The sequence below is a fragment of the Mastigoproctus giganteus genome, chromosome 13 (genome assembly GCF_048544385.1).
Source record: "Mastigoproctus giganteus isolate SK-2022 chromosome 13, ASM4854438v1, whole genome shotgun sequence".
NCBI lineage: Eukaryota > Metazoa > Arthropoda > Arachnida > Uropygi > Thelyphonidae > Mastigoproctus > Mastigoproctus giganteus.
This window is the reverse complement of record NC_143587.1, coordinates 170752773-170761602: the sequence shown is the minus strand read 5'-3', so window position 1 is coordinate 170761602 and position 8830 is coordinate 170752773. Positions and strand designations below refer to the sequence as shown.

The 8830-nt window shown below is 36.9% G+C and overlaps 1 pseudogene; it reads left to right on the top strand.

Annotated features, from left to right (window-relative positions):
* The first annotated feature begins 397 nt into the window (after nt 1-397).
* LOC150076609 (zinc finger MYM-type protein 6-like) lies at nt 398-2142 on the top strand (annotated as a pseudogene).
* Nucleotides 2143-8830: the final 6688 nt, after the last annotated feature.

Here is an 8830-nt window from a genome sequence, read left to right as displayed (position 1 = left end):
GTCATGAAAATAGTTACGAAGGCCAATCAAGTAGGCCAAAATGACGTTTTTACCAATAAACGGATGTCGGTGGTTCCCGCCCGGTGGGCGCGGCGGGAGTGAGATTGCAACACGTGCACGGTTGCTTATTTATTTATACTTACACGTATTCGATCCCAGTCTCATTTTTGTGCATCGACATACAACTGAGCGTTAATGTTCTAAAGTTCATCAACATACATATCATAATTCAATGGTTATTCATTCACGAACTAAACTTCTCTATGTTGAAGAGTTGAGCAGGGTTGGTAATTTTGTACATCCTATAGAAATATGTGAGTAGTTATATTATTTAGACTTATTACTTTTGCTTACTGACTTCAATTTTAATTATTTTGTTACAACCCCAGTAACTACAATGGCAGCTTCAGATTCTAAAAAGAAATGTAGACAATATTCGTTAGAATATTTGAAACTTGGGTTTTTTGCTTCATTAACAAACGTAACGAGGCCTATGTGTCTTTTTGTGAAAAAAACTTTTAGTAACGATGCAATGAAACCAGCAAAAATGAAAGATCATCTCCAAAGACTATATCCCGACAAGAAAGATAAAGATCTTGACTTTTTTAAAGAACTGAAAGAGAAATACACACATCGACCAACTATAAAATCATCTATGAATGCACCTGCCAAAGCTGACAATAAACAAGGATTAACAGCCTCCTACAATATTTCTTTTAATATAGCAAAAAAAAGGAAAACCATATACAATATCAGAGGCCCCGTAATCAAAGAAGTAATTTAAACCATAATGAAAAAAGATTCTGGCCCTGTTTTAAAATGCTTTCCATTGAGTGCGGATACCGTGAAAAGGCGTATTGGTGAAATGGCTAAATATGTAGAAAAAAACTGTAGTATCAGAACTCCCAAAAAGTAGTAAGTTCTCCATCCAACTTGATGAATCTACATTTGATAGTCCTTCTATTCTTATGGCTTATGTAAGATATTATAGTAAAACCAAACATCAAATTATTGACGAATTTTTATTTGCAAAATATCTTAAAAGTGATGGAACGGGATTGACAGTTTTTCAGCGATTGGAGGAATATTTAAATAAGTATGATATTCCGTTTAATAATATAACAGCAGTAGCCACATATGACGCACCTGCAATTGTGGGCCGTTATCGAGGTTTCGCTGCCGTTCTGAAAGAAAAAGTTCAAAGTGTACGTACTATTCACCGTGTGTTGCACCGAAACCATTTAGTGGCAAAATGCTATCAGTGACGAACTGCATGATACTCTAAGAGTGGGTATTAAATCTATTAATCAAATTAGAGCTCATCCTCTTAAATCGCGATTGTTTGCCGAACTTTGTGAAAAAAATTATGAAGTATCAAACCAATTACTTTTGCATACTGAAGTAAGATGGTTGCCTAGAGGTGCAAGTGTACAAAGATTTGTTGAGTTGTTCGACTCAACCTAGAGTTTCTTACAGATGTTAATTTGTTTTTGAGTGATGAACTGAAGAGAAATAAGAATCATATTTTCTACTTGGCGGACTTATTTTCAAAATTTAATGACATACAGACCCGTCTACAAGGTAAAGATGTCACGATTCTTTTAGGCTTCCAATCTAAATTAGCCTTATTTAAATCATCATTGTTACGAAAAGATTTTTAGTACTTTTCGAATCTACAGCAACTGGAAGTAAAAGATAAAGAAATATACACAAAACATCTTCAAAATTTGAGCGATGATTTTAAATTGCGCTTTGCAGATTTTGAAAACATGCACATTCCAGATTGGATTATCACGCCGTTTTCTGCAGATATTGAAAATAACGAATACAACTTACAAGATGAACTTATTGAATTGTCAGTAAATCTTGAAGCTAAGACGCTTTTTAAAAATAGGACTTTAAGTTACTTTTGGACGAACATAAATGTTGTAGAAAAATATCCAAAACTTTCTGAAGTGATACTCCCCTTTTTGCTTGCATTTCCAAGCTCGTACATGGTTGAAGCTGGTTTCAGCCATGTTAATTCCGTTTTAACAAAACAAAGATATAGAAATCTGTGGCGATTGAAGGCTGAAACTTACTGATTTTGAACCCAACGTTGCTAATCTTGTCAAGAGTCACGAAGCACACCCTGCACATTGACAACGTTAGTAAATTGTACACTAAGTTAATAAAAGTCTTATTTTCATATATATAAAGAAGATTGTATTATTGATATTTTGTTATCTAAATTAAATTTTATATATTATTTATCCCTCCTATCAAATATGTAATGTTAAGAAGGACGTCAAAAACAAAAACGTATCCCTTTGAAGTTAAGCCAATATAATAATATACAGTACTATATTATACATATAATAAACACTGTAACTATAAAATAAACCATCTAAAAACTAACATAAGCGTCTTTTTTGCTTGTCCTATTATAATTACGTAATAGTAAAATAGAGAGGGTCGATAAAAAGTCAAGAAACTCTTGAAGGGGTGGACGGTCAAAGAAGTTTGGCTACCCCTGTCCTAAATTGAATACATATGACAGTTCAGCTTTACGAGAACTTCGGGGAAATAAGGACATTATTAAAGAGAGGGCAGATAAAGCAGATACTGCATAAACCTCATTATATTAATAAGTTAGATTACCTCCACTCACTACATAGGTGAACTATATAACCTTTCGAGACAAGGTGTACAAACAAATTTTTGGATTACCAATGGGTTTGAGCCTGAGCGGCTTAATTTCAGAGATCCATCTCTCAACGATTGAGCAGATACATTTGACACCTTTTCGACCCCGTATCACATACTATGGGAGGTATTTAGACGATGTTCTAGTTATCACTGATAGTAGTACTGTCCAAGACATTTTATATTAGTTTAATAATATTCATTCTAGACTCAAATTTACATTGGAAAGGGAGGATACGGAAATAAAGTCATTAAACTTTCGAAATTTCACACTGACACGGATCATACATAAAGATTTAAAAATATCGTGGGACTCGAATAAAATCCAATTTAGCATTTATCAAAAACCTACAAACACCGGTATGCTTCTACATTATAATAGCTATCACCCGTTCACCTACAAAAGATCGATTATCTTTAATCAATTTCTAAATGCCTATAAATATTCAACGACGGAATCTGCTTTGGGCTCGGAAATACAAATATTAACTAGCAGGTTCTTAAACAGGGGTTACCCTTCCCACAATAAACCGAATTAGGGTACAGGCTAAGGATAGGATACAAAATACTACACCAGCCAACAATAATAATACAAAAAATATTTTATTTCTGTCCCATATGTTGAACAGTGGCACAAGCAGCTTAATAGATTCTTTAAGATACCGAATTTAAAATTGTGGCCAGGCCAATACGGAAATTGCACACTATACTGAACAATCGCTCGGTTCTTTCCGCGTTCGCAACACAAATTAATGATCTGGTATACAATATTTCTTGCGGTGATTGCGACTCGTTTTACCCAGGTTCGACACGATTTTCTCTGAATATTCGTGTAAATCAACATGAAGCCTCAGTTCGTGCTTCTCGTTCAGCGGCGTCAGAATTAGCCTTTCATGCCATTAAATCTTTCCAATATTACAGAAGATTTAGTAGAAGTCCTTCTCGATGGTAGGCCCAGTTATGTCACTTAGGTAGAAACGAACGTACAGTGGTTCCCTTCAAGACGCCTGGTCAGCGTGGAGGAAAAGACCAAACCCTCCAGCGTATGACAGCACGACAAAAAGAATGGCCCTCAGTCCCCAGCAGCTTTCACTCCCCCGCTTACGGCAGCGAGAGGATCAGAGTGGAAGCAGAGGGTGCTAAGAATCTCTGGGTATGACTAGGCTGCCATGCACGGAAATTGAACTTGGCCTATTACAACGTAAGATCCAACATCGGTGAAGACAGGATATTAGAGCTGGAAACGGAATTAGAAAATGTGAATTGGAATATCATCGGTTTGGCTGAAACACGAAGAAGTAATGAATCATTTATAAGTTTATCAAGTTGAAATCTGCTGTACACCATGGAAACGGAGATAGGAGTGAAGGTGGAGTTGGGTTTCTGGTCCATAAAGATTTAAAAGACAACATTTTGGAATTAAAAAGTACATCACCAAGGGTGTCAAGACTAATTGTCAAGACTCAAGATTTCTAAGAAGTACAAGCTAAAGGTTATAATGATTTATGCACCAACATTGAGCCATGATGATGAAGAAGTTGAAGAAATGTACACCGAAATTGAGTCTTCTAGATGAGCAGATCCCACTACACTATTATTATTAGGGGGGACTTCAATGCTAAGGTTAGAAAAAGAAAAAAACAGCGCAGAAAGGGGAATTATAGGAAATTTTGGAATTGGTGAAAGAAATGAAAGAGGCGAAAGACTTGTGGAATTTGCAGAATCTCAAGGATTGTCAGTAATGAACACTTTTTTCAAGAAAAGGATGAAGAGAAAGTGAACATGGAATAGTCCAAATGGATTAACAACTAATGAAATCGACTTCATCCTCACTAACAGAAGATATATTGTGAATGATGTTACCGTCCTGAATAAGGTAAATGTTGGAAGTGATCACAGAATGGTAAGATGTGCACTTGATATAGATGTAGGAAAGGAAAAGAAAAAACTGACTTGAGTAAATAATACAAAAGTCTTTGAGATAACAGAAGAGGAGAAAAAGCAGTATGTACTGGAACTTAAGAACAAGTTTTAGCTTCTGCAGTCTGCTCAGGACCAAGATATCGACGAGGAATATTACAACTTTCTGAAAGTGATAAAGCCCAAGAAACCTATAGGAAAAAGAAATCCAAAGCAGAAAAACTAAATTAGTCAAGAAACACTTGTTATGATGAACCGAAGGCGAAAAATGAAGAGCAAGATAAACGCTGACAAGGAAAAAATTGAATATACTGAGTTATACAAAGCCATTAGAAAGAGATTCAGAGAGGACATAACAAGATTTAACACAAGAAAAGTAGAACAAACATTAAGGGAAAACAAAGGATTTAAATCAGCAGCCAATACAGAAAGACAAATGATACTGAAACTGAAGAATAGCTTTGGTCTACTTAAAAACAGCAGAGAAGGCATAATTCAAATAGCAGAAGACTACTATAGAGAATTATACAAGGAGCAGTGGAATGATGCCAGCAGTGGAGAAGATGGATTGCAAAGTAGCAACACATACGACATACCTGATATTCTTCCTGATGAGGTAGAACAGGCATTGTAGAAAATGAAGAATCAGAAAGCCCCGGAGGAAGATGAAGTTACTCTAGAGCTGTTAAAATTGGGAGGAAGAGACATAACACAAACACTAGCAAGGCTCTTCACAAAGTGCATTAGAAAAGTTGACTCCTAAGCAGTGGAATAATGCAATCATAGTTTTGTTGCATAAGAAAGGAGATAATCAGAAATTGGAAATTATCAACCAATTTCAACCAATATATACTCCCCACCATGACTTATTGAACTGAAACTCGGGCACTCACCAAAAGAATGGAAGAGAAGCTGAGAACTACACAGCGAAGAATAGAACGAATTATATTCGGAATTCGACTGTTAGATAAGAAGAGAAACACATGGATTAAACAGCAAACTCAAGTAAAGGACGTTCTTATCAAAACTAAAGAACTAAAATGGTCTTGGGCAGGACACATAGCTCGAAGACACGATGACAAATGGACTGAGAAAATAACAGAATGGTACCCAAGAGGAGCTAGAAGAAAACCTGGAAGTCAAAGTCGGAGAGGGATAGATGAAATTCATAAGTTTGTAGGTAGTAAATGGATGGCCAGTGCTCAAAACAGAAGGAACTGGAAAGTTGCCTGAGAGGCCTTCATCCTGCAGTGGATTGAAAATGGCTGATGATGAATGAATGCCATTAACGAAAAACAAACTTTTTTATTTAACGAGGCCAAAATACTTATTGTTCAACGTAATTATACACGACTATTAATTGCAGAAACCGTATAAATTAAGTTACACGAGAATTCTGTTAATGTTCCCTGGCCATATTTGATCTCCGATGCGTGGGCAAGAGCGAAGACAAATAATCACTATTAAGTTTCAGGTTCAACCCTGTTCGGTAATTTTCATTCCTATGATCACAACATACGGTAGAAAAGCGTTGTCAGCTTCAGGAAGGAAAATTGTTTTGAATATTTTCGTTAGATTCTTTTTAATCTCGATAAATAGATTTTTAATTGTGTTAAATTGGTTTTTAATTATTTATTTTTTACTCTAATGTAAGGTTTCGATTTTTTCGTTTTAATTTCTGGAAAGTATCATACGGAAGTATTCTACGTACTATATTGAAGTAAACTCCTCTTATTATTTTACAAAAAATTAAGAATCTGCAGTTAAAGAAACCACTAGGTGGCAGTATTAACAGTGTTCTGAAGTGGAATTTACTTCAGCAAAGAGGATAAAGGGAAGAGTTTTTTTTTTTTTTCGTAAAGGTGAGTACGATGGTCTGAGACAGATGGACTGATGCTGTTACCATCATCAAATTATCTACATATTTACTACATCCTATTATCGTCCCATTGAAATTACTTCTACCCCATCTAAAGTAACGTAGAAATCAATTAACTGCAAACTCTCAAACTACCTAGAAACCTTCCGTCTGATCAACGATCGCCAGTATGTATTCCGTCAGAGTGGATCCACTGGTGATATTGTGGCTTATGTTACTCATTTATGGACTAATTCAATGGAAAAATTTGGTGAAACACAAACAGTTGCTCTTGATATCTCAAAAGCTTTCGATCGTGTTTGGCATAAAGGTCTTCTATACAAGCTTCCATCTGATGGTTTGGCAACTGTTTTTTATAATTGGTTATCCAGTTTTCTCTCTGATCGCTCACTGAGGGTGATCGTAGATGAATCTCTGTCTGCTAACTTCTCCACTGATGCTGGTTTCCCCCAAGGTTCAGTGCTTTTCCTCTTGTATATTAATTACCATCTTCCATTGACTGGAAATCCTAGCCTTAGTTTTGCCGATGATAGCACATTGCATTTCACTTTCCATTTTGAGAATCCTTGCCCTGCTCAATCAGCTTAAACTTCTCGAAAATCTGCTACCAGTTCCTTAAATGCCGATCTTCAGGTAATTCTCAACTTGGGCATTGACAACTTAGTTGATTTCAACACTTCTAAAAATCAGTCTTGTCTTATATCTCGCAAAAAGGATTCTTCTGCTCCTATGCTTATATTTGGTGACACTCCCATTTCTTGGCAAAATGATATCTCTTTTGGGGATTACCCTGACTTCTAATCTCTCTTGGCACAAGCACATTACAAATATTGCTTCCTCTGCGTCTAAAAAATTTGTTTTTCTCTTTCGCTCTCAGCGTTACTTTTCTTCCAAACAGCTGTTCAATCTGTACAAATTGCAAATCCGCCCTGCCATGGAATATTGTTCCCACATCTGGGGTGGTGCCCCAAAACCTCTCTCGGTCTTCCGTTCAGAAGAGGTCAGTTAGGTTAATTAATGATTCATCTCTAACAGAGATGAATCATTCCACTCTCTGTCTCATAGACGTTTACTGGTTATTAGTGGAGTCCCTCAGGGTTCAGTATTGGGGCCTTTATTGTTTTCTGTATTTATAAATGATATTGATGATGGTATATCAGGCTTAATGTCCAAGTTTGCAGACGATACGAAGGTTGGCAGGGTTGTCAAGGACACTACTGACACTATGCTGCTGCAACAGGATTTGGAAAGGTTGAGCAGATGGGCTTCGAGGTGGCAAATGAAGTTTAACATTGACAAATGTAAAGTACTACATATGGGAAACAGCAACCCCAGAGCAACGTATCAACTCTGTGGTACTACACTGACAGTGGTAGAGAATGAAAGGGACCTGGGGGTGGTGGTGCAGGCAGATATGAAGTTCTCTGAGCAGTGCAGACGAGCTGCAAGAGTAGCTCATGGTGTATTGTCAATGATATATAGGAATTTTTCTAGCAGGGATAAGGAGGTGATTATTCCCTTGTATAAGGCAATGGTCAGGCCACACCTAGAGTACTGTATACAGGCCTGGAGGCCTCATTTCAGGAAGGATGTAGAGCTGCTGGAACGAGTACAGAGAAGGGCAACTAGATTGGTGAATGGGACAAAGGGGTTCTCTTACGAAGAAAGGCTTAAGTTTTGCAAATTACAGTGTCTGGAAACTAGGCACCAGCGGGGTGATCTGATAGAGGTGTACAAAGCCTTGAATGGTTTGAGCATGCTCAATGCTGATGGGATTCTTCCTCTAGCTCAGAAAAATCACCTGAGAGGGCATAAATTCAAATTGAGGAAAGACAGATGTAGGATAGATGTGCGGAAATTTGCCTTTAGCCAGCGGGTGGTTGGTGGGTGGAACAGACTTCCATCCCTTGTCGTGGAAGTTGATAGCCTAAATAAGTTTAAGGCTCAGCTGGACAGGTATTTCGAACGAACAGAGGGGTGAAGTGGAAGTGGTTATTTTTATTTATTTATGTTACTTTTTTTTTTTTTTTTTTTTTTTTTGGCTGATGCTGCATAAGCTTGCTTTCTTGCATCAAATGCCTCTACTAATGCTAATGCTAATGCTAATGCTAAATCTTTGGCAAAATGCTAATACTGTCCAGCTTCAAACTCACAGAACCAACTTTTCATCTTCCTCGCTCGTTTATTCATTCAACTGCCGTTTTCTGGAACAGCCTTCCTTCATAGATATTTCCTGAAAATTGTAGTCTACAGAAATTCAAGTCCAATGTCAACAAATATCTTCTTTCGTCTTCTCAACCTCCGATTCAAGCACGGTACTACGTACTATAGGTTCTAATACCTCTC